This window comes from Coenobita brevimanus, chromosome 34 (genome assembly GCF_032717465.1).
Source record: "Coenobita brevimanus isolate Jiangsu-jjx chromosome 34, ASM3271746v2, whole genome shotgun sequence".
Taxonomy (NCBI): domain Eukaryota; kingdom Metazoa; phylum Arthropoda; class Malacostraca; order Decapoda; family Coenobitidae; genus Coenobita; species Coenobita brevimanus.
In genome coordinates this window covers 9,118,798-9,143,652 of record NC_136987.1, presented here as the reverse complement: position 1 = coordinate 9,143,652, position 24,855 = coordinate 9,118,798, and the positions used below count along the sequence as shown (strand labels likewise).

Sequence of the window (24,855 nt, the reverse complement as noted above, 5' to 3'; positions counted from 1 at the left end):
CTGGCCTTTTTCTGCTAAGCTTACCATCTCTTGGTGTCCAGTCAGTCAACCTCTTGCTCCATCGATTATCCCTTGTTCTTGCTACATGGCCTGCCCACCTCCATTTCTGTTCTTTTGTAACTTCTATAATATCTCTGACTTTAGTCTGCTCTCTCACCCAAGTTGATCTTTTCCTGTCTCTTAAAGATAATCCCAACACTGACCTTTCCATTGCTCTCTGAGAACGAATTAATTTATTTTCCATCGATTTTGTCAGTTTCCAAGTCTCACAACCATACGTCATAGCTGGAATTATACATTTGTTATATACTTTTTGTTTCACACAAACTGGCAAGCTACTTTTCATAATGTCTCTATGTTTACCGAAAGCTTTCCATCCAATTGTAATGCGTCTTTTTATTTTGCTATCATTATCTTTCGTTAATTTTAGCATTTGTCCCAGGTAATTGTACTCCTCAACTTCTTCAAGAATTTCTCCCCTTATTCTTATGACGCTCTTTGGTGTTTGAGGATTAAACATTACTTTAGTTTTACTCCAGTTCATCTTTAACCCTACTTTGAGACTGTCTCTGTTCAGGTCATTTAACATTTGCAAAGCGTCTGCTTTTTCTGAGATTAGGACAATGTCATCTGCAAATCTTAAATGGTTTAGTTTTTCTCAATCTATGTTTACTCCTTTGTTTTCCCAGTCTAGCTTTCTGAAAATACTTTCTAGGCATGCTGCAAATAACTTTAGTGAAATTGTATCTCCCTGACGCACGCCCTTCTCAATCTTAATTTTCTCCGAGTCCTTATGTAATTTAACTGTAGCGGTTCCCTCTTTATATATGTTTTCGAGCAGTTTTACAATGTTCTCATTCACTCCTTGTTCTCGCAATGAATTTATAATTGCTATGTGCTCCACTGAGTCGAAAGCCTTTTCGTAATCAACAAAACCTAAGCACAGTGGTTTATTATATTCTGTAGTTTTCTCAACTAGCTGATTCACTGTGTGCAGATGATCAGTGGTTGAATACCCACATCGGAATCCTGCCTGTTCACGAGGTTGGTTTTCCTCCAAATTTGTAGCTATTCTGTTTGTAAGGACTTTAGTGAAAAGTTTGTAAATGACTGATAGCAAGCTAATGGGTCGATAGTTACTAAGGTCTTTTGAGTCGCCTTTTTTATAAAGTAGAATAAAAAATGCATTACACCATGTTTTGGGAATTTTCTTCTGTTTTATACATTGGGTAAATAAGTGAGCAAACCTATTTTGTACTTCTGCTCCTGCATCCAACAGTAAATCTGCTACCATTCCATCTTCTCCAGGAGCCTTCCCTCTTTTCATATTTTTAAGAGAAATATTTACTTCGTTTGGTGTTATCTCAAGTATTTCACTTGTGTCAACAGAAAAGTTAGCTATTGGTACTACTGTCTTTGATGCATACAGTTCTTTGTAAAATTCTTCAACTCGCTTCAGCATCATATCTCTGCATTTAATGGCTTCACCGTTTTTGCTTTCCAAGTGCCATTTTATTTCGGACCTGTTTCAGACTTTTTCCTTTTTTGATGGTTTCTTTGATTTGATCCAAGTTTCTCCTTCTTTTTTCTTCTCTTTGTCTTTTGTTGATAAGCTTATTTAATTCCGCTCATTCTATTTCATCTTTCTTTGTTTTTACTTCCATTACCTTTCTTTTTTTCATAAGCTCAAGTGTCTTCTCTGAATACTTCCCGGCTTTGGTTGTATTAGGTTTTCCTACTACCTCCGCTGATTCTTTTAGGACTTTTGTTAGTCTGTCATTCAACTCATCAATGTCACATTCAGCATAACTGAGAGCCTGAAATCTGTTCCTTATTTCCAACTGAAAAACTGCTTTGTTTTCGCTGACTTTTATTGGGCATATCTTTTTGTCTTTTAATCATCTTCTTTCTTTCACTTTTGAAACTGAATCTTGCTGTGCAACCCACCATTCTATGGTCACTTCCAATATTTACTTTGTTGATAACTGTGACGTTTGTGATTGTGTTATTCTTATTTGCTATAATGAAGTCGATTTCATTCTTTGTTTCTCCATTTGGGCTTCTCCAGGTCCACTTTCTCTCTGTTCTTTTGTGAATGAATGTGTTCATATATATATATATATATATATATATATATATATATATACTGTATATATATATATATATATATATATATACTGTATATATATATATACAGTAAACCCTAATTTATCGTGGGGTTATGTTCCAAAGGCACCCGCGATAAGCAAAAATCCACGATGTATCGACGCTACCCCTAAAATGGCTATTTATTGTCTATTAATAAGAAAAACCAGTACGGGTACTCACTGATGATGAATGAGATGAATTGAAGATGATGATGATCATGAAGTTCAGTACAAGGTGTATATTAGTTGTGCAGCTCTTGAGAGGGCGCCTATGACGACATTTCTGCGGGCGGTGAGCGAAACGTAAGTACAGGTAAGCCCTTAATTCACGCGAACTTTTTTCACGACATTTCGGTTATCCACGAATTTTTCGTACAATAATTAAAACAAAAAATTATAGTATTCAAATAAATAATTCTAATATACAAGAAAAATAAATAAAATATAAAAATGCCTACCTGCTGCCCGTGTGCATACATATGTGTGTGTGTGTGTGTGTGAGTGTGGGAGGTCGGTCTACCACGCACCACACAGTTAGTTTGAATCCGATGGTCGAACCATGCGTGACTCGCAAATCATTATTTGTGGCTTATTTTTCTGCCTTCCAGTGATCGCTTGCCTTGTCTGTCAGTCAACATGGGGCCTAAGCGTAGTGCTAGTGATGCATGTGGTAACACACCAAAACGGACTAGTAAAGTGATGTTGCTGACAGAGAAAGTTAAAGTGTTGGACAAACTTAAGAGAGGAATGTCGGCGACAATTCTCCGTCAGGACAATTCCCCGTCATTTATTTACATACCAGTTTATTCAGCAAGTACAGTACACTAGTTTTTTACTTATATGAGTTATAAAATCCCCCTGAAAATTAGTTATTAAAGTATTAATTAATCAATAATAAGTATATTTATAGAATGACAGGGAATCATCCATGTTTTGATGGTGAATTGTCTCTGAACCGTGTGTTTGGGGTGAGTCAACTGTTCTTACAATAAAGAAGACAGAACGTAGCATACAGGACTAAACGGGAGTCAGTGTGGGCTAGTGCACCAGACTGTGCTGAAGTGTCTCCACCTAAGCCTGTGAACTAGCTCAGAACCGTATGTTTGAGGTGAATGAGTCAACTGTTTGGACAATAAAGAAGGCAGAATGTAGCATATGGGAGGCAGTGAGAGTTTGTGCACCAGACTGCTGAAGTGTCTCCACCTACGCCTGTGCTTGTCAGGTTTCAGTGTTAAATTTCTTACATTTTTGTTGTTTTTCATACTTTATGCTAGTTTATAAGATGTATGTAGTGCATAAACAGTATTATTCAGATGTAATATACTTAGTAGAAATACGTAATTGTGCACACAAGGGCAGAATGTATACGCGAATTTACCACATACGCGAAGGGTCTGGGAATGTAACCCTCGCGTGAATTAAGGGCTTACCTGTATAAAGTAACAGTATTGTACTGTACTGCATTGCAGGGGCTTCAGAAAACCAGGAGAAAGCGGCAAAAACAAGTGGTGAAAGGCTGAAGTGGGCACGGCGATGTAGCTGAGGCAGGTACACGCGGTAAACTGGGAGGTGCGGTATGGTGGTGCGGTGCGGTCCCGCTCCTTTCTTTGAGGATAGCACGTCGGCAGCAGTCAATCAGCGGCAAGTAAAAATGTAAAGCGTGTTTGGATTGGCTACTGGTAAGGCTCCAGCCAATTGTGTGCCACCTACCAATGAGTCTGGGTATTTCCTCACCCCACGCCACGATTTCGCTTGTATTTTATCAAATATATTAGCTGATTTTTAATTATTATTTTAATTAATACAGCTATTAATATTTTAGAATAAATAAAGATGTAAAATACCATAAACATATCCATTTCAGAATACAGTACTGAAAATAAAGATGTAAAATATGTACTGTATCCTAAAAATAGTCGTAGCAGGCTTTGCGGAAACAGCGATGACGCGGGGTTTCCCGCAATGTAAAAATACTTAGGTTCCAATGAAAATCCCGTGATAAAGTGAACCGGCAATATCTGGCCCGCATTATAGCGGGGGTTTACTGTATATATATATATATATATATATAAATATATATATAATAATAATACTGTACTGTACACTGATAAGTATGTCTTTTATTTACCTTATTGTGGTGAACATAGTTCAAGTGGTACAAGCAGTCCTGACTGCCCCTAGCTTTATCGGACTTTTTCCGAAATATAGGAATTTAGTCCAGTAGCTCCTCGAGTCCGAAAAAAGCGAATTCCAGTCTACTGAAGTCTGTTACATCGAGGTTTTACTGTACAGTACCCTCGCGTCCAGCACGGTAATATTGTCATGCATGGGTCACGTGTTGGACCAAAAACGTGTTGGACTAACATTAGAGCTTATGGGGAAAAATGAATTATGTCAGCAACCCTCGGAAAAGTCACCCTAAATACCTACCATATACCTATACATATATTGGTACTATTGTAATTATAATAAATGGTACTGTGCTATGAATGATAACTAACCTTTTAGGATAGTGTTGGTGGGCTTGCTGGGAATGGAAGGTGGTATCCTAGGCTGTAGTTAGTCCTACTGGGTCCCCGGAGGATGGCTGCTGGCATCACTAGCGGGTAATGGCTGTTGCTCCTCCTCAACCTCCCTCATAAATCCTTCGAAATCACACTCAGAATCACTATCTTCGTCCACAGCCATGGAAGGTCCTGCTTCTGCCTGTCCTAGCACTGTAATCCTCGGCAAAGTGCATGCTTCTAACACTGTTGCCGGAGCCCCGTCTCGTGACTGTGGAAAGTGATCGCTGTCGCTGACTCGGTAAAGAATAAGGAGAAGCAACTTTGTTTATAAACTGGTACACACGCCGATGAGAAGGGTTTCAAAACGATTGATATTTATTCTAAAATATTAATATGTATTCAGTGTCAGGCTAAATGTTCAATACTGTAGTACGATACATTCTCTGTTGAGTCGCCTGGGTTTTGGTCACACTGTTTTCCCCGTCGTATGCTCGGCAGGAATCCATCCAGATGAATTCCAAATGCCCGTGGTATCGTCAGCAATTTTACCACGTTACCGTTCCGATTTACCATCGCATCCTCGGCAAACCTGGTATGAAGTGCCGTGTGATAGCCTTCAGCTGCCAGGATCTTGTCTTAAGTTTTTTATTATGATCACGTTGGTTTCATTCATGTCGTAGGCCTTGGCAATGTCAACTCTCCTCTCCCCTTCCTTCTTCCTCTCAATGCTTTCTAGCTTGGTGGCCTGAGGGAGGTGCCGACGTTTCTTGGGGTTCTCAGAAGGCTTCCTAGGCGTCGTGAGCACGGTAAAATGCAATAACAAGGGCAGAAAATGCAGCAAGAAAAAAGCACCTTCCAATGCAATTATGCGACTGAGTGGCTCTGTGGCGGGAGAAATGTAAACAAAACACCACGTGACACCAGAAGCGATTTTAATCGGGCAGCATCACAATCACGTCACAATAGCGGGCGGGGAAGGCTACTTGATCAGAAGTTTTTCATTGGCTATCATTATCATGGGAATGTCCAGTATGACCGTGTTGGACCGGGGGTGATCGTGCTAGAGTGAACTCTGCAGATTTCGCCCACTTCTCGGAGCTCTGTGCGTGTTATGCTAACACACTCGTGTTGCAGTAATTAAATTGTATTAAATAATACTAATTAATTGCTCTCCGTGCTGGACTCGAATCGTGCTGGACTAACGCGTGTTGGACGCGAGGGTACTGTACATATATATAGAGAGAGAAAGAGAAAGAGAGAGAGAGATAAACCCCAACCATCTCTTGGATATAAACCTACACACTTTCCCCTACGATCACTTCCAACGAAGTCAAAGAAACTCAACATGCTCAAAGGTGGATATTGTTTCTAAATTTCCCAACTGGAGGTTAGGTTAGGTTAAAATTATTAGGTACAGATAAGCTCAGTTAGGCCAGGTTTGGTTAAATACTTAGGGAAGAATAGTCCTTTCCGCCATTATGTTAACGAAATAAACATGAGTTGTCACACCAGAACAGCTAAAAATGAAGAAGAAACAGATTTAATAAGAAAAGTTTACTGTATTTACCAACCCAGAAATAATCTGAAAAATATAACAGACGGAAGAACTGATTTGGTAAGATGCTTTTACTGCTTAAAGTAAAACATATGTTTAGCCCCCTCAATGGCTGTGGGTTCAGATATTTGCGTGCTCTTGTGGTCGGCCTTGGGACCATTTTTTCAAAGTTCTAAAATAAATTTCTTTTTCTTACATATGTGAAAAGACTAGTCTGGCACACCTGGCTTTTTTTTTTTTTTTAATTATTTTTTCCCCTAAACCCATCCTGTGATTTGGTATGATTCGTGTAAGAATTAATAAAATTAGGATGCGTGTAACATCAGCATGTATACATCCGCCGAAAACATCTGGGACACAGTGAACTGTGAATGCCAGACTGCTTGAGGTGGTAGAGTAGGGTCATGTAAACACACCAGTGACCCTCATTCCCTTCCCATAATTGTTTGCAGTTTTTTTTAGCTCACCCTAACTCAACGTCACTGACACCAGTACAGTAAGGCGTTGTTCAGGGCCAGCAGCTATGAAAGCGATAATGGAATACATTATTGTTTGTATCAGTCCTCTCTCTTTCACACATACACATAAGAACAAACAAAAGAATGAGCAGTAAATGTACACTAACTCTAAGGAGCAGAAATAACTGTGCTCAGTCGGTCTGAAATATATTGGGAAGAGTGATACTGAACGAAGAATGTGGAACTGAATGCTAACCTACGAGAACATGTGGGACGAAAGAGTAATTTTTTTCTAATTAGCCAACATTTTTGTTCCATATCGTCTCTTAAAAATGTAAAACACATAAACTTTCATGTAAGCATACAGCCTAAAGACCATACCAATTCAGTTCATATTCCTCTAGTTTGTCTTCTATACTTTTCTGACTATTTTGAGGGTGGTAAATTATGTTCTCTTGCTGAAAGAAACTTACTCAAAATTAGGGCGCATGAAACATATGCATTTTAAACATCGACGAATACATCTGGAGTGAAGAGAACGCCTGACTGATGGGATGGTAGAGTAGGGTCATGTACACACACCAGTGACCTTCGTTCCCTTCCTGTAATTGTTCGCAGTTTTTTATAATGCCCTAACTCAACGTCATTCACACCGAAACACTGAAGTGTTGTTCAAGGCCGGCAGCTATGAAGGGGTTAATGGAATACTGTATGAAAAATTCAAAATGGGCGTGGTGCATAGTGCCGCACTCGCTTGCCGAAAGAAAATGAACTAACCCCTCTCCGGTAAACAAATTTTTGCGCGCTTCTCAGCTGAGTCCACGTCCCTCCTCTCCTCACAGCCTAACTGTACGTGAGGATATTTTCGCAGCCCTTCACCTTTTCGTATTGTTTCGCCATGCCTCCCAAGCGCCCTGCATCATCTCCAGCACTGGGGGAGCCCGCTGCAAAGAAGCAGCAGCACCGTACTCTAATTCTGGAAAGGAAATATGAAATTATAAGACCCCATGAGGAGAGGAAGGGAGTCTCGGAGATTGGGCGTGCTTTATGCCTTGCTGTTTCCACCATTAGGACTGAGATGAAGAATAAGGAGATGTACAAGAATATAGCCACCTCCTTCTCTACATTTGTATACAGGTATTGCCTACTTCTTAATAGGGGGGGGGGTGAAGTTTAGGTGGGGGTCTAAGGGGGTCCTGGGATGCATCCCCCCATTTATATGTATATTTCAGTGGGGAAAATCGTTTCGATATACGAAATTTCGAATTACGAAAGTTTTTTTTGGTCTGTATCCCTTTCGTATATCAAGGACTCACTGTATATATATATATATATATATATATATATACAGAGATAGCCCGATTATCCGGGCTATATGGTGTTAAGGGGTGCCCGATTAGTCCGAAAGCACGATTAATCCGGCGGAAACAACGCACAAGTACTGTACTGTTAGACTGATATATTTACCGGTAGATGTACACTTTAAGTACCAGAAAGACCTTTCCAGTTCAATGTATATTTCTCCAGTTTGTTTCAGTATTTTTCAGACTATATTCAGTTTAGTAAATTACGTTTTCTTACTGAAAGATTTCCTCCAAGTTATTATCGTCCCGTTCTAAAGCTGTACCTGCGACTGTTTCCAGCACAATGGACGAAACTCATCATACCCAAATGTGGACTTTGTTTCCCAACTTCCCAACTGAAGATTAGGTTAGGTTAAATTATTAGGTGCAGTTAAGCTAGGTTAGGCCAGGTTTAAATGCTTAGATTAGAACAGTGTCTTCTGCCACTACGCTAATGAATCAGAGTCGTCACACCAGAACAGCTAAAAACAGATTTAACAAGAAATGTTTATTTACCAACCCAGAAATCAGAAAAATATAACAGACTATCAGGATGAACTGATTTGGTAAAGTGCTTTTACTGCTTACAGCAAAGCGTATGTTTACCCCCCTCGATGTTCATGAGTTCAGAAATTTTTGTACTTCCGTGGCAGACCTTGGAACCATTTTTTCAAAGTTATAAAGTCAGTTTCTTTTGGTACACCTGGCTTTTTCCTCTCCTCCCTAAACCCATCTTGTGATTTGCTGTGATTCATGAAATTAGGGGGCATGTTACATTAGCATTTAAACAAAATTAGAGTGCATGTTACTTTAGCATTTAAACATATCGGCGAAAACATCTGGGATGAAAGGACCGCCTGGCTGTTTGGGATGGTAGAGTAGGGTCGTGTAAACATACCGGTGACCTTCATTCCCTTCCCATAATTGTTTGCAGTTTTTATGGCTCTCCCCAACTCAACGTCACTGACACCGGTACAGTAAAGCATTGTTCAAGGCTGGTAGCCATGAAGGGGTTAATGGAAGGGGTTATTGTTTGTATCAATACTCTCTCTTTCACACATACACGAACGAACAAAAGAATGTGCAATAGATGTACACTTAACTGTAAGGAGCAGAAATAATTGTATGCTCTGTTGGTCCGAAATGTGTTGGGAAGCGACGTCGAACAAAGACTGTGGAACTGAATGCCACCTTACGAGAACAAGTGAGATGAAAGTATTTTTTATTAGTAAACATTTTTGTTCCATTTCGTCCCCTGTAATTGTGAAACTCATAAATTTTCGTCCAAGCATACAGCCTAATAACCTCATCAATTCAATTCATATTGCTCTAGTTTGTTTTCTGTATTTTTCTGCCTATTTTGTGGGTGGTAAATGACCTTTCGCTGAGATTTCCTCTCTTATTATCATAACATTCCTTAAGCCTTATCTACGATTGTTTCTGGCATAATGGAAGAAACTTACTCATAATTAGGATGCATGTTACATCAGCATTTAAACATATCGGCAAAAACATCTGAGATGAAGTGGCAGGCCAACTGACTGTTTGAGATGGTAGAGGAGGGTCGTGTAAACATACCAGTGACCTTCGTTCCCTTCCCATAATTGTTTGCAGTTTTTTATAGCTCTCCCTAACCCAACATCCCTGACACCAGTATAGTAGAGCATTGTTCGAAGCTTGCAGCTATGATGGGGTTAATGGAGTGCATTATTGTTTGTATTAATACTCTCTTTCACACATAAAGTACACTTAAGAACGAACAAAAGAATGAACAGTAAATGTAAGAGGAAGAAATAACTATGCTCTGTCAGTCCGAAATGTGTTGGGAAGCGCGATATCTAACGAAGAATGCAGAACTGAATGCTAACTTAGGAGAACACGAGTAATTTTTTTTTTTTTTTTTTTTTTTTAGCAGACATTCTTGTTCCATTTCGTTCCCTAAAATTAGGAAACCCATTACTTTTCCTCTTAGCATACAGCCCAAAGACTTCACCAATTCACTTCATATTCCTCCAGTTTGTTTTCTGTGCTTTTCTATTTTGAGGATAGTAAATTACTTTTTCTTACTGAAAGATTTTCTCTTTTATTATCACGTTCTTTAAGCCATACCTACAATTTTTTCGGGCAATATAGAAGAAACTCATTGTACACCAAAGTGGATATAGTTTCCCAATTTCCCAACTGGAGCCCAGATTAGCTTAAATTAGGTTAAATTATTAAGTAGTTAAGCAAGGTTGGGCTAGGTCAGGTGTATCAGTTGCCTCACCAAACTCCACCCTACCACCCTTGTGATCGAGTTGTGAGCAGGAGGTGTGGGTGGGAGCAGGGTGAGCAGACTCTCTCTGGTTTACCCATGCCTCGCTCCCAAGCAACTGGATGCTTCCTGTTTAACCCGTCACGTCCCGAGGTTTTCCGCACCTCCGACATCCCCCAGTTCCGAGCCTTTTTGGAAATTTTTTTTGGCGAAAACTTCCGCTTAGGTTGAGAAACGAAGGAAAATCACAAAGAAAGTGGTTCCCGCGGTCTATAAGTGGTCCATACAGGTGAGGACCCCCCGAGCCAGGTGTCGTGTTCTATAATGGACGTGATATGCACTCATGTTTTCTATGGTAAGGAATACTGGGAGAAACAACACACAACACCTCTATATTTATTGAATTTGAACTAATAAACAATAACAGTAACAATATAATGGATTTCAGACACATATATATGAAAAATAAGCATTGTACTATCGCGCGAGCATAGCGAGTTTGGTCCGAGTCATAACATGCTATATGCTAAGTTTCTTGTATCAGTCAACCTATCATTTTTTCTACTTGTATACTTCTGTCTGTTGAGCAAGGAAGAGTGGCTGTGCGTGACAGAAATAAATGGAGAGAAATTGTGAATGAATAAGTGATGACGCAGCCCTGAGGGGATATTCTCCCGCATTTGGTCTGATCAGCTAGTCAGGTCGGGTGCGGGTAAGGGGATGGGTCTGTTATGATGTGGCAGGGGTAAACCAGTTCTGCTGTCGGGCCCTGCTGCGGATGTCACTGATTGCATTGCGCAGTTGACCCTTGTGCGGTGTGGCGCGGTGAAGATCTGTCCGTTCTCCCCTTTGGGGCTAAGATGCGAATGAATGTGTTTGAATGGATGAGTAAATGGGGAGTGTGTAGTCCTGTCTCGGCTACCTCCCTTTCCTTGGGGGAAGCAGCCTAGGTATATAGATAGATAGATACTTCTGTTTCAATGACATTTTACCAATTACAACTGTTTGTAAGTGTTTTCAGATGTTTTCATTCATTATGATGACATGCAGCATAAGCCTAGCGCACATCAGCTTAGTAAGCGCACTCGCTATGATTCGTATTTCAACATACCAAATTGTTTTATCACTTTCCAATTATTTTTCCCTTTACATAGAACCTTTCCTCCACCACAGTAAATGTTTTCAATTATTTTCATTCATTACGAGGGCATTTAGCGATATGCTAGCGCATATTCATGTAGCAACCACGATCTCAAACACTCATGTTTCATATCTACTTTATTTATTCACTATAATTATAATTTCCCACTTACATTACACACGTTTACACCCCTATACTGCACTGTACATACTTACTGGCATTATTTATTCAAGTGAGCGTGAGAATATCGCATGAAAATACCCTCGCAATGAATGTTTCGACCAACATAATACTCACACACTTATATACTAATTCTTCACATATATTACACACTTTACCACTTGCTGACTTTTATTTTCACTAATACGTGCCTTATTCATTCAACTGAGCGTCAGGATATCGCATCTCTATACACACGCTATGAATATTTGACTTAGAATATATTTCAGCACTTACAATAATTTGAATTTATATTATACCCGTAAGCATTTATAATAATAATAATTATATAATTACAGGCCGTATTTATTGCACTGAGCGACAGAATATCGCATCATAAAACCCTCGCTATGTATGTTTCCACTTACGGCATATTTATACACTTACATACAATTTTTGCACTTATGTTATACCCATATGCACTTTATACTAATATTTGGAGATCAACATGACTGGTAATTTCACTGAGCGTCTGTCTTTTGCATTTACCTCATAATTTCAGCGTCCTGTCGCATTCACACCATATTAGAATTGCATCAACGTGTGCCAACGGCCATACCACGGCCAACGGCCATACCACGTTGAGTACACCGCTTCCCGTCCGATCAGTGAAGTTAAGCAACGTTGGGTCTGGTTAGTCCTTGGATGGGTGACCGCCTGGGAACACCAGATGCTGTTGGCATCCCTACGTGTCAAGTGGGGTTGGTGGAGGATTAGTGCCCCTCCCTGTAAAACAATTAACTCTAAGCCCTTGGCCACCCCGTTTGGGATACATGGCGTCTGGCAATGAATGAATGAATGAATGAATCAACGTGTGATATGCACTGAAACATGGGCGAATACAGAGACCCACGTCACACTGCACACACTCATAGCGGGTGTCCTTCCTCTGTGTCGTGAGTCTCACCTGGGAATTACTGCACACGTGACACCTGCGATGGGGCCTAGGTCTGTTTGGCTGGGGAGGGATACGAGTGGGGAAATGGCGGCCGGATATTCTCAGGGGAGTTTGCGCAATAGGGGCAGTGCGGGTGCGATGTTGGGGCCTTTCAACAGCATACCGTGCAAAGATTTCTCTTGTGAGCTCCCTCACAAACCCTTCAAATGTTTCCTGAACTCCTGTTGTCATGGCGTGAAGGTGGTGGCAATTCAGAGCAGTGATATCTAGCAAGTGAAAGAACAGTTTCTTATACCACTTCATCGTGGTCCTGGCACACTCTACCGTCGATATCATGGAGTCTGACTGGTCCATGAGGCGCATGTTTATATTATAATCCATGACACACTCAGGTTTCCAAATACGACGCCTGTTCTCGCTACAGTAATCAACTGAATAAGTACGGTGCATCAAGGGGCGGTGAACCGTTGACAATAGGCTTACCTCTCTATTGTGATTCCACACAGTCGCAAGGATGTTGTTGACTTTGAAGAAGACAACCTCATTCCTTGCAAGTTTCCGCCCTACCTTGGCCATGTGACGCCGGTTCACCTTCACTGTTCCACAGACTCCAGTTTCATGTGTGTGAAGATAACGAGCGAGAAGAGGGCTAGTGTACCGATTGTCCAGGTAGAGAACGTGACCACGATGAAGGTAGTCTTCTATCATCGTCGTTACCACTGCTCCCGACAGTCCAATACTTCGATCTTCTATTATGTCTGTCTGTGCACCGGTGTACAAGACTATGTCTTGCACGTATCCAATCCTACAGTCGCACATAACAAAGATCTTGAACCCAAAACGGTGCCTTTTGCTAGGAATATACTGTCTAAATGAAATACTGCCTCTCCACAACACGAGACTCTCGTCTATGACGAGGTCTCTATAGAGATAGAATGAGGAACGAAAGGTTTGCCTGAGGTGATCAAAGATCAACCTAATTCGCCTCATTTTATCAGTGTTGTTTGCATTTGCAGGATCATGAGCATCATAGAAATGGAGGCGACTTAAAATTTGTTGAAACCGATTACGGCTCATCACTTGACCAAATATTGGGGTATACATAACAGGGTCCCTAGCCCAGTAAGCAGGAATTCTATTCTTTCGTATAATGCCCATCAAAAGGACCAGGGAAAAAAATAAGAACATTTCTGGAAAGGAGACAGGGTAATCATAGATGATAGAATGCCTACTCCTTGTTCCCAATCTTTCACTCTCTAGGCGCTGGGTGCTTGCAAACAGGTTGGTTTGGTATACAATCTGCTCCACAAATGCCTCACTGAAAAACAGGTGGAAAAAATCCAACCTGGTGGAATTATGGTGAATTCCTGGCGCAATGCAGCCAGATCGCCCCTGCTCAGTGAAGGGGTGAATGAGGGGAGAAAAATCACTCCCATCCTCCCAATTCCACGCCACAAATCCCTCGTCCCCATCATCCCCATCACCGCCTTCATCTGGGTGGGGAGGAGATCCTGGTTGGGGAGGTGGGGGAGAAGGAGTGCGGAGGGCTTCCCCACTGTCACTCCTCTTCCCTTTGCCTTTACCCTTTCCCTTTCCCTTACCCTTACGGCCTTGAGGAACATTAGGGGGCTGTGGGGATGAAATAGGGGAATATTGGGGAGCAGAAGACGTGCTGGGGAGTGGTTCCTCCCCACCTTCCCCCTCCATGACAACACCACGTGCTTTCTCACGCACCCTAGCTCGACCACGTGTTAGGGGATATTGGGGAGCATAAGACGTGCTTGGGAGTGGTTCCTCCCCACCTTCCCCCTCCCTCACAACCCCACGTGATAATGAACGCACCCGCACTGGCCCACGTGATCCACTACGCCGCCTCACACTACGTAGGGAGAGCAATGACTCACTCACGTCACTCTCACTTTCCCTAATCCTCCCTGCACTTTCCCTTTCACTCCCCACTCCCTCCACTTGACTTCCTAGCTCCCCAAACAAAATGCTAGGCCCATACCTGCTCATACGACGTGGTGTGCGCTCTGGGCCACGATGAGTTATCACCTCACGTCCATACCACGTGGCAGCACGTCCCACGGCTCCGTCATCGTCATCGTCCTCGTCCTCATCCTCGAATTCTGGTTCCAAATCACGTTGGGGATAGGGATAGGATGTTGCACGTGCCTTCTTTGCCTGCTGCCCCTCTTTAGCAACACAGTAAGTCATGTACTGCCGCTTCCTGGGAGACGGAACTTCCTCGTCACTGCTGGTGGTTTCTTCCTCCTCTGGCTGCACATAATCCTTATCCATAACCTCGTCGTCCCGTGGGGAATCACTGTCGCCTGTAAAGGTGTCCAGGGCGGCTTGAATTTCGCTGTCTGAGAGACCTCTCTTAGCCATGTCTGAGCAGGACCGTTGCTACCAGGTGAGTGGACGAGTGGTGGGTTAGCGCGGGTCGCGCGGGGTCGCCGAGTGTCCCCGCCTGGTGGCAGGTAGGGGAAGGTCATGCGAGGGTACGTACCGCAAATCAAGCGCGAAATCTGAAAATTGTCGAAATTATGCACATTGCAATTACACGACGTACCGGTACGTCACCGGGACTGGCAAATGCAAATCGTTGCAATGTACCCATACGTCGACGGGACGGGGCAGGTTAAACCGGAGCTATCGTACGGATAATTCTGTGTACTACTGCACCACTGAACCATTCGGTCACGGCCCGGATATAACGAAAGCTGGATAATCCGAGCCTGGATAATCGAGCTTCCACTGTATATATATATATATATAGAGTACCCTCGCGTCCAACACGCGTTAGTCCAGCACGATTCGGGTCCAGCACGGAGAGCAAATAATTAGTATTATTTAATACGATTTAATTACTGCAACACGAGCGTGTTAGCATAACACGCACAGAGCTCCAAGAAGTGGGCAAAATCCGCAGAGTTCACTCTAGCACGATCACTCCCGGTCCAACACGGTCATACTGGACATTCCCATGATGATGATAGCCAATGAAAAACTTCTGATCAAGTAGCCTTCCCCGCCCGCTCTCGTGACGTGATCGTGATGCCGCCCAATTAAAAACGCTTCTGGTGTCACGTGATGTTTTGTTTAAATTTCTCCCGCCACAGCGCCACTCAGTCACATTATTGCATTGGAAGGTGCTTTTTTCTTGCTGCATTTTCTGCCCTTGTTACTGCATTTTACCCTGCTCACGATGCCTAGGAAGCCTTCTGAGAACTCCAAGAAGCGTCGGCAACTCCCTCAGGCCACCAAGCTAGAAAGCATCGAGAGGAAGAAGAAAGAGGAGAGGAAAGTTGACATTGCCAAGGCCTACGACATGAATGAAGCCAACGTGATCATAATAAAAAACTTAAGACAAGATCCTGGCAGCCGAAGGCTATCACACGGCACTTCATACCAGGTTTGCCGAGGATACGATGGTAAATCGGAACGGTAACGTGGAAAAATTGCCGACGATACCATGGGCATTTGGAATTCATCTGGATGGATTCCTGCCGAGGATACGACAGCCAAACAGTGTAACCAAAACCCAAGCGACTCAACAGAGAAACTATCGTACTACAGCATTGAACATTTAGCCTGACAATGAATACATATTAATATTTTAGAATAAATATCAATGTTTTGAAACCCTTCTCATCGGCGTGCGTACCAGTTTATAAACAAAGTTGCTTCTCCTTATTCTCTACCGAGTCAGCGACAGCGATCACTTTCCACAGTCACGAGACGTGGCTCTAGCAACAGTGTGAGAAGCATGCACTTTCCCGAGGATTACAGTGCTAGGACAGGCAGAAGCAGGACCTTCCATGGCTGTGGACGAAGATAGTGATTCTGAGTGTGATTTTGAAGGATTTATGAGGGAGGTTTGATTTCGAAGGATTTATGAGGGAGGTTGAGGAGGAGCAACAGCCATTACCCGCTAGTGACGCCAGCAGCCATCCTCCGGGGACCCAGTAGGACTAACTACAGCCTGGGATACCACCTTCCATTCCCAGCAAGCCCACCAACACTATCCTAAAAGGTTAGCTATCATTCATAGCACAGTACCATTTATTATAATTACAATAGTACCAATATATGTATAGGTATATGGTAGGTATTTAGGGTGACTTTTCCGAGGGTTGCTGACATAATTCATTTTTCCCCATAAGCTCTATTGTTAGTCCAACACGTTTTTGGTCCAACACGTGACCCATGCATGACAATATTACCGTGCTGGACGCAAGGGTACTGTATATACATACTGTATATATATATATATATATATATATATATATATATATGTGTGGTCCCTATCCCTTTCGTGTATCAAGGACTCACTGTATACAGTAGAAGTCCGATTTTTCGGCATCTATGGGACCAGGCAAGTGCCGAAATATCAAAATTGCCGAATTATCAAAAACCCTACCCACTCAGTAACTTAAATGTTTCAGTGAACACTATCATCACTACTCATATCATTACAAATGTGTTTGGAGAGAGTACTGTATACTGTTTGATACTGTACAATACTGTAATGAATACAGTACTATACATGAATATGAAAAATAAAGAAATTAGTGAACATACTGTATATAAATGTAATGGTACAGTAGGCCTACAAGTTCACATGCACTTACCTAAACTTATAGTAGGTTCCTTATTTACATATGTACAATAGAAGGGGTTGATTGGAGTCTGCTACTGCTGGAAGATGTCCCCACCACTAGAGGGTCCTGCAACAAACTTTCCACTCGTGGAGGCCATTTTCAAAGCACACAGATGTTTATACTGTTCACAACACACGGCTGGTCCACTCAGGTGTTACAAAGCTCCTGTCTGATGTTACGGTGCTTACAGCACACTCGGATAGTAATCTCATATATATTTCGGTACGAAGTTCACAAAGCACACAGAAAAATCAAGAGAAGTAGGCAGCAGCATGGCAACAACTCGGAAGAATGGCGGAAGAATGGCGAAACAGATTCTCTTTCCCATGCTAAACTCACTACATGATTGTCCTCTCTTTATGCTATGGAAGAAAGAGCTTCATGGCAGTGGTAGACTCGTTCCATCACTTCCACTATCTCACTCACTAAGGCAGGTAAAGGCGGGTAGGTAGCTGGCAAGCCTCATGGAAAATTTCAAGACTGACGAAAAAAATCGGAAAATCTGCCGAACGATCAGAGATTTTCGTAAATGGGACTATTTCTCAAAACTGCCGAAATGTCAGATTTGCCGAGGAATTGGATGCCGAAGAATTGGACTCTTACTGTATATATATACAGTAAGGTCCCGGGTTATGTCAGAGATACGTTCCTGAGACATGACTACAGCCGATTTTGAACGTAACCCGAGTTTTATACAGTACTGTACGTCGTATGATTATACTTACCGCAATGCATCTTACAGATTTTTCAACCATACATTGCATACTATACATGTAATAATCTTATAACAGGTATGTATAAGAAACACAGTCTTTTGAACTGATGATATTTATTGAATAAAATGTAAGTTGTACTAGCTACGAGTCTTTGTCACAGTAGCTCACTTATCGTCATGGCAGCAGAGTTACGCCACCACTGCCTCACCCACAACTGAGTCTGGCTGCCGCTCCCTCACTCTCCCGTCCTTACACACGTGCACACTGCCAACACACATTTTATTCCTAAATTCAAGCACTTTTCATACTTCATCATACAATAAAGTTTACTGTAAATTACTGCCGTAAAATATGAAATAACATCATTACCAGCACGATAATGTAAGCACTTCTAACATCAAGTTTGATGGCTTTTTTTTTTCTCACTCGGACAGCAAAATTATTTCAGTGATAAAATGACCGATTACTGTAAGGTACTGTAATAAAGATGCATACTATGTGTCACTACATACCTTCTGACAACATCAACTTAACTCGTTACTGGGGTTGCGATGTGGAAGGCACTGCATCAGGGGAATCAGGGACCGGAGCAGGGGAGTCCAGGGCTGAAGCAGGGGAGTCCTGGGCTGAAGCAGGGGAGTCAGGGGCTGAAGATAGGGAGTCAGGGGTTGACGATGAGGATGAGGTAGCAACTGGTGGTGAGGTTGTGGCTCAGTGTTCAGTTCTCCTGAAAAACTGGAGAATTAAAGACTGCTTGGCGGCATATTTCTTTTCGTCATAGATTTGACGATAACAGGACACTGCATCCTCAATTCCCCTGTACACTTTGGCAAAGCTCTCTGCATTTGGGTCCTGATCTTCAAATGCAGCCATTGCTTTTTCTAGGAAGTCGAAAGCATTTGCCATTTCCTTAATCTTAAACTGTCTTAGCGGTCCTGCCTCATCACTTTTTTCATCATTTTCCATTTGTTTTCCTAGGTATAGCACGTCTTCACTACTCAGCTCTTGATCATGTGAATCAACAAGTTCATGTACATCACTCTTGTCTATATCCAGATTTAAATCATTTCCAATTTTCTCACAGTTGCGCTTGACTTCATTTATACTGTCTTCATTAAATCCTTTAAAGTCATTTACGAGGTTAGGGCACACTTTTTTCCACACTCCGTGCATATTTGTCTCAGTCACTTCAGCCCAACATTCTCCAATATTTTTAACTGCCTTATAGATGTTGAAATCTTTCCAGAATTCTTTGAGTGTTACTTTACCATTTTCTGTTGCTCGTATTGCCTGTCTGAATGTTTTTCTCAGGTAGTAAGCCTTGAATGTTCTTATTACACCTTGGTCCATGGGTTGTAGGATTGATGTTGTGTTTGGTGGCATAAACACAACTTTTACATTAGGGTGCAACTCTGTCAGGCTCGAAGGTTGACCAGGAGCATTATCAATAATGAGAAGAGCTTTGAATGGCAGATTCTTCATAGCACAATACCATTCAATCTCCGGCACGAAACACTTTGAAAACCAGTCAATGAAAATTGCACACATCACCCAAGCCTTTAAATTACTTTTCCAATAAACTGGTAGGCTAGCTTTATGGATCTCCTTAAGAGCTCTTGGATTTTCTGAGTGGTACACGAGTAGCGGTTTAAGCTTGAAATCGCCTGCACAGTTTCCCCCCAAAAGTAGCATTAGGCACTCTTTGGATGCTTTGTGGCCTGGCATGGTTTTTTCTTCTTTAGCAATATAGGTTCTGTTGGGCATTCGTTTCCTGTTTAGTCCCATTTCATCAACATTAAAAATAAGTTCAGGATATGTAGCCTTCCTTCTCAATCAACGCCTCCAACTCTTTAACGAATGTTTTTGCTGCTTCGTCATCTGCACTGGCTGCTTCCCCAAAAATTCTTCTGCTGGTTAGGTTTGCTCGAGCCCTGAAACGAGTAAACCAACCTTTTGATGCCACATATGTCTCGTTGGTCTCACTTTCCTCACTTTTTTCTTTCTTAAGGTCTTGGTAGAGTGTGCGTGCTTTTTCACAGATTAACTGTTCACTCAGAGGCATGCACTGTTGATTATTGTAATCAATCCACAGCATTAGCATCCGTTCCATCTGAATCAACAGTCCCGATCTTTGCTTGGTAATCACAGTTGATTGCATGGGAGTTGCACCTTTAACGTGAGTCAAGATATGTTCCTTGTCTTTGAGGATGGTAGCTACAGTAGTACGGCTCATCCCTAGCGCACGCCCGATTGCTGATGCCTTTTCTCCTTTCTCATTACGCTTAATAATATCGACTTTTTCACGTAATGTGATGGTCGTGCGTTTCTTGGAGTCGTTATGGTCACTAGGAAGCTGTCTCTTAGGCGTCATGGAATCAGGATGGCGAAAAACACAAGAAAATGACGGTACCACTGTATCAGGCAATGGTAGCAGTGAGACTGAGAGCGATTGTTGGTAGTCAAGCGTGAGGCGGGAAAACTCCAGAGATATCTCGTGGTACACGGCAACACTTTAAAATCCGCGCTTTACGTATTTTTTGTTTATTTTCTTATATTATAAAATTTCCTCTCACGGACCGACTGTCATAACCTTGAACTGACGTAAGTCGATACTGACGTAACCCGGGACCTTACTGTATATATATACTGTATGTATATATAGGAGCCTCTGTGGTACAGTGGTAGAGTGTGAGTTTCACATGCTGGTGAGCGCGGGTTTGCCTCCCGCCAGAGTTGTAAAAAACTTTGGGAAACGTTCACCAAGCCACTTGCTACTTTGGTGGACACAAGGGGTGCTGTGGTTGAACCAGTGTTGCATACAAGTATGCTTGCACCCAATCGGCTTAAGGCAGGCCGATTACACTTGTTCACACACTACACACACATCCAAAGCCACTACAACACACTACAATCACAATCACAAGCACTTCTCACCCTACATACAGTCTCTACCAGACAGCCTAAGCCACTGGGGAGAGATACATTGGCTGTATCGTCCCTACTTTGGTAGGGATAGGCCGGTCCTGCAGTGGACCTCAACGGCTGATGATGATGATGATATATATACTGTATATCTATCTATCTATCTATATATATGTATGTATGTATATATATATATATATATATATATATATATAAGTAATCCCTCTAATATCCGAAAGCCCAATATCTGAACATCCCCACTAACCAGACATAATCGTCCCGAGATAAAAAAAAAGGTCCCGCCCATAATTTGAACTTGGCGTGTGCGGCGTGGGACAGCTTTGTTGTGACCCATCTATCCTCCGACGTCCGATAGAGTGCTGCTGCATCCTCCCCACGTTCCACTTGTCTCTTGTCACGAGTGAACGCTCGTCATAATGGCTGCCCACGTGCTCGCTTTTGTGGTGGTGCCTTACCTGCTGCAGGCACTCCTGCTGCTCTCGTGCCTCTCCTTCGTGTGTGTGATGATGGACCTGCTGCCTGAGAAGAGGAAGAGAGTGGTGTTGACTCTGGAGAAGAAACAGGAGATATTGGAGAAAGTAGATGCAGGGTGGTCTTCTTCCCGCATCCTCCGCGAGTTCAACCTGGCCCAATCTACTTTGTTCGATATCAAGAGATCCCGAGACAAACTCATGCAGTACACGGCTGACTTCTCGTCGAGAAGCAAATGCAACGTGGAGAGGAAGGTGATGTTTACTCTCAAGTTTGCTGAAGTCAACTGCTCCATGTTGATTTGGTATCGACAGCAACGTGCTGCTGGTGTGATGGTACGTGGTACGGAGCTGAAGGCTGCTGCTGGGAAGTTCGCCAGGCTTCACGACGCCCAAGACTTCAAGGCATCCGAGGGTTGGCTCTTCGCGTTCAAGTTACGGCACGCCCTTACCAACCGTAAAGCTCATGGTGAAGCTTTGGATGCTAACGAGGATGGAGTAGAGGAGTTTCGGCACAAGGTGAAGGGCTTGATCGACAGGGAGGGCCTCACTCTCGGTCAAGTCTACAACGCTGACGAAACTGGTTTATTCTATCACTCTTTGTCAACGAACACTCTAACCGAGGAGACGGAGAAGCGTGTACCTGGCCGCAAGCTCTCCAAGTAACGGCTATCTGCTTTGTGTTGTGCTAATGCTAATGGCATGCACTGGCTTAATCCCATTACTGTTGGGCGTGCAAAGTAGCCTCGGTGTCTTCGTGGGGTGATGGATGTCCTTCCTGTCACCTGGTACCATTCTTTGAAGGCATGGTTTACAGCTCAGATCTTCAAAGACTGGTTCCACCGCCACTTCATCAAGGAGATCATACATTACCAGACGAATTCACTGGGAATCCCGCACAACCAGGTAAAAGCCCTCCTTCTCCTTGACAAAGCACCTGCCCACCCGTGCGACAAGGACTTGGTGGCTGAGAATGGCCAGATTAGGTGCATGTTTCTGCCACCTAATACTACCGCTCTCATCCAACCAATGGACCAAGGAGTGATCGTGGCAACAAAGCACCTATACCAAAGGAAGTTCTTGGATGAGGTGATGGTTGTTCTTAAGGACGAGGACGAGCGCAGGGAGGGACAGGACACGCGAGGCCAGCGGACTTTGGAAAACCTTCGCCGCTACAACATCAAGTCTGCAATCTACAACTGGGCCAGTGCATGGAAGGAAGTCCCTGTCAAGACTCTAGAAAATGGTTGGTCTCGTCTGCTTCTCGGAACAGATGTGGAATACGATTTTCTAGGTTTTGACGTGGTTGACTTCCATGCATGTCTACGTACGCATGGCGACGATGTTGATGTGGACGATGTGTGTGAGTGGTTGGATGACGACGAGGGCGATCCTGGATATCAGACATTGTCTGATATCGAGATCGCATCTTCAGTTGCATGTGTCAGTACCCAGCTTGAAGATTTCGACGAGGACAGCGACGATGATGCGGACTCCTCTCAGCATGACACTACTCCAGCCATCCCCAAGCTGAGCGCACTCCGAGAACACCTTGAGTTCATTCTCGACTACCTGGAACACCCGGACTGCGACAGGGAGATGGGGCCCTTGGGACTTGTGGAGGAAGTGCATGCTTTCAGGCAGTGCATCATCAATTGTCAGAATCGTCGTTCCTTGCGAAAATTAAAGAATGACAGTTTTTTCAGGCCCATGACCCCTGCTGTGCCCAGCCCTGGCTCCACTCCGTTGCCTTCCCAAGACAGGCCCTCATGCTCCGAGCCACAGCCCAGCACATCAGCCACGGTGGAGTCACCGCTTGACGTGAGTCTGCATCTGTCTTCAGAGTCGTCTGCAGTGGGTACGCCATCACCACGACCCAGCGACGCACCCCTAGGCCACCTGCCAGTGATACTCTCGGACTCTGACAGTGATTAAACAGCAAGAACTTCTCCACTAGACCACACAGAAATTTACAGTGTTGTGCAGTGAAAAAAAACAGTGTGTTGTGTTAACCCCTTAAACGCGGCCGTGTACGGCCGATCCCCCCCGTGTGGCGGGGTTGTAGCAGGGTCTGAGTACCTGTGGGAAAATATTTGCCAAATCTCAGAGATTAACCCTAGAACATTAAAATTTTTATGGCATATAGTACTTACATTCAGCTTTCTCCTGAGACAGGTGTTGAGCCTTTGTGGACTACCAAAGGACTTGTGAAGACTTGCAAAGTTGGGTAACAAAGTCTTCACTTTCACACCTCCAGCAACCCGGTTTCCCCTCTACCACAGCCTCAATCTGTCACAGTACACTTTATACAACAACGTACAGGTAGTTTGGAATCCGTATTTGTACAATAAGCACTGAAAATAAGGCTAAAATCAACGGAGCGTACGGCCGACATGCACTGTGGCGGCGGTCTTCCTGTCACTCAACAAACATTTCCATTTTCACAGCTAAAAACATGTATACTACATTATTTTCAGTCATATTACTTCCCAAAAGATCACCACGGCGCGCTTTTTATTCTGCCTTATGCCCACCACTTCATTCTCGTTCCTGTCGGCCGCTTGCACTGACTGGGAAGAGCTAGAACTCGCCATAATGTCGCTTTGAAAGCCTGCAGTAAACTGACGCTAAACAGGGGCATACCGTGAGAAAAAAAGCTAGTGTTACAACTGGGGAAACAAGCCTTTCCTAGTAGCATAAACTGCTTGTGAGAGGAGAGCGCAGATTTACAGTTCTGAGCGCTCAGAGCGCTGCCATGTATCACAGCCAGGCTGGCCGGGCCGTGGTGGGGGGGGGACGGGGGGAAAACGCGATATTTGGCAACAACTGAGGTCAGTAGTACAAAGGTAAAGTATGCTAGTTGTAGCTAGAGGGTGGTGGTACTGATAGACAATATCAGCTGGAGCCTGCTTGCCCGCGGTTATTCAAAATTTACTAGAATTGAAAACGCGACGATCCGCCGTTATGTCCTTTTGGCCGAGCGTCGCAAATGAGACGATCCGCGTTTAAGGGATTAAGGATTTACAGTTGTGAGTGAGAAGACAATTTTTGAACAAAATTTAACGTAAATAGACTTGTTTGTTTTTGCTTTAGAGAATGGTTAGAAGAGTGGGAAAAGTTAAAGTGCAGAGTGCAACACTTAGTAAGTTACAATGGAACATAAGTTAGACAAGAGTGCGCACTGTGAAGAGAACGGACTTCTGAGTGCGATTGACTAAATTCAGTGCAAGACTTCATGAACAGTGTACTGCAAGTGCTTCAGGAAATCCTTCTTACTGTCAGAGTCTGAGAGGAGGCGGTTATTCATCAAGATGGCCATGGACATGCTGTAAGTAGGCAGAATGTTTCATACTGTACGTTTTTCCATACTATACTTACCTCAAACACCTCAATTCACTCTTTAATGTCCTTTATTGGTGTGAATAGGGTGTTAGGAGCTATGCATGTGCAGTAGGAAGGTGTTTTTCAGAGTTAGGCTAGGTTAGGGTCCATAAGTACCAGTCCAGGAACCAGGGACTTGTAAGTACCCAGAATGTT

The 24,855-nt window shown here is 43.1% G+C and overlaps 1 protein-coding gene and 1 non-coding gene across 2 annotated transcripts in view; one reads left to right on the top strand and one right to left on the bottom strand.

Moving 5' to 3' along the window:
- LOC145396066 (HAUS augmin-like complex subunit 4) overlaps positions 1-24,855 on the bottom strand; it is a 204,098-nt gene that overhangs the window by 117,506 nt on the left and 61,737 nt on the right. The gene's annotated exons all lie outside the window — the stretch shown is intronic.
- On the top strand, positions 12,188-12,306 carry LOC145396112 (5S ribosomal RNA). Its single transcript, XR_013896722.1, has one exon. It is a non-coding gene; the product is annotated as a 5S ribosomal RNA (ribosomal RNA).